General features: G+C 39.6%; 1 pseudogene; it reads left to right on the forward strand.

Annotated features, from left to right (window-relative positions):
* The first annotated feature begins 1883 nt into the window (after nt 1–1883).
* LOC118760361 (heat shock factor-binding protein 1-like) lies at nt 1884–2361 on the forward strand (annotated as a pseudogene).
* Nucleotides 2362–2561: the final 200 nt, after the last annotated feature.

The following is a 2561-nucleotide window of genomic DNA, read 5'->3' on the forward strand; positions in this document are numbered from 1 at the left end:
TCCAGTTTGGCACTTTCTTGTTTGTTTTTGGACACCAGTAGCAATGATTATTAATTCTCCAACTCAGTTGATCGAGTTTCATCCAATGGTATCAGCTTACCAGTGTGGGACAATGTCACAGAATATTGACATGAATGAAGTTGAGATACAGAAGCAGTCTCAAAGCCCCAAGGATTCCCCCATCGTATCCTATAGCCACCCCCACATCCTTTCCTCCCCAGGCCCTGCTTGAATCCAAACAACCTTTGTTAGGATGTTAGCCATCATTTGCTGCCTATCAGCGTGTGTATTAGCAAGAAATTACTGATCAAAAATGAAGCTGAGACTTGAACCCACTCTGATATAGGAGGTAAGCATCCCACATGATAACCAATTTGGGGCATCCAATACCTACCTGAACCCTAATCATTTAAATGTTAAAATCATAAAGTTCCCATCTTCCAGTACACCACAGTAAAGTTTTAAATTAATAACAAGAGTAAATGGAACAAGCATTCAAATATTGGTATATATGAAATCTTAGAAATACTCATTAGGTTAAATTGTTATCAAAGGTACAATTATGGATGGGGGGATTGAAATTTATCTATTTATTTGAAAGTTAGATATGGAGAGAGAAGAGAGAGAGAGAGAGAATTTCCAACTGCTGGTTCATTCCATTGGCATCCACAATGACCATTCTTGAGCCAAGCTGAAGCTAGGAGCCAGGAGCTTCATCTGGCTTTCCCATGTGGTTGTCGGGACACAAAGAGGCACCCATATGGATGCCAAATCTTCAGGCTGAAGCTTAATCTTCTGTGCCACAATGCTGGCCACACAAAAGTTTTTAAAGCAAATGCAGATACACCTTTCTTCATATTTTCCTGTAAATTTGAAGACTTCCACAGTAAGATGTTTGAACACTGTAACGTAGGAAGTTACTGAGATAATGTCACTCTGCTTTCTTTGTCCTGTACTTATGAAGGGAAGGTACCATAGATGACTTGGACATTTACATGATGAGAACTAGCTGCTGAATAGTAGTCGAGGAGTTGTCTCCCTTGAAATAGTTTGAATCCTCGCTCCTAGCAGCACCTCAGAGACTTATTTTTTAAGCTGCTTTGTGCTCACAGTCTGGGCTTCAAGCGCATGTGGCTATTAAAACCACTCACACACTTTAATACAACCACCAGAGTAGAAGTTATCTGTGTGGTTATTTGAAACCTGACAACATACAATTGTCTCATAAGAAAGCAGGCTTCTCTGAGTCACAAGTCAACATTAAAAGGACTCACAGTTAATTTAGGCTCTATATGATTCATCACTCAGCCAGTCATTACAAACTACAATTTTGTGAACTGTCATCAGGACCAGGTAGGAAGGAGAATGCCAGAGTTCTACTTTTAGATAGAATCAAAATTTTAATTCTGTAGGATAAGTCTGCTCAGAACAACATGCACCTTTTCATGGAAATTCAGGATTTAAATGCTGAATCTAAAAGGTCAAGACAATTTGATTTTTATACAAAAGAAAGTGTATGTATGAATAAGTGGTAATGCTTTAGATAGATGCATATTAAGAGATGAGCACCATTTCGCTTCTGAATGGCACAATGTGATCACAAGTACTACGGGCAGGTTCCCATGTTCCCATTAGAATTCCAATCTCATATCTGATCCCTGAGCTGGTCAATGTCCAATTGCAGTTTCCAGATCTTTGATGGTTTCTCCTTCCTTCTCAAATTTCTATAGTAGTTAACACTTATTTTACTGCTTACACTCCTTTCCTTCTTATTTTACGAAACCTCATTGTATAATTAATAAATAAATTAAAACGGTTGAATGAAAGACAGATGTCAAGAATACTCTGAGAATCTAGAAACATGATCATCTTAAAATTTACAGTCAGCGGACAAATGGAAGTGTGACGGTCAGAGACATGGCCACAAGCTGGGAACAGAGCAGGGATGGCTGTGATGGACCCAAAGACGGTGCAGGATCTCACGGTGGGTGCAGACGCTTCTGCAGCAGAGGCAAGATAAATTTCAGACCATATCCGACCAGATCATCAGGAGAATTGACAACATGAGCAGCTGCATGGACGACCTGGAGAAGAACATTGCAGACGTCATTGCCCAGGCTGGGATGCGGTGGCCAGAAGCTTGAAGCAAGTGGCCTGCCACAGAAAAGACTTGAAGCAAGTTGCTGGTGATTCGCACTGCTGTCAGCAGCGCTCAGTCTTTCAAGCCAAGACAAGGTGACTGGCTTCGTGCAACCAAGTGCTTTGTGTAAACAGGTCTTCTATCACAGTGTGCATTCTTATCACGTGCTAGGTAGTTCAGGCTCTGGAGTGACCTCTTGGTCAGTTGTGCTCTTAATTATTAAACATCAGCTGTTCCAACATTTAAAAAAAAACTTACAATCAAAAATTATTCTCGGAGTTTATGATTTTTTAAAAATGGAGTGTGCCAGGCTCATTCAGCACCCATTATTCATTTCTTTTGCTAATAACATCAAGATAATGAAAGTTAATCACAACATGTTAAACTTTTCACTTCTAAATTTTTCAAAAAATTTTTTTTT

This window comes from Ochotona princeps, chromosome 28 (assembly GCF_030435755.1).
Source record: "Ochotona princeps isolate mOchPri1 chromosome 28, mOchPri1.hap1, whole genome shotgun sequence".
Taxonomy (NCBI): Eukaryota; Metazoa; Chordata; class Mammalia; order Lagomorpha; family Ochotonidae; genus Ochotona; species Ochotona princeps.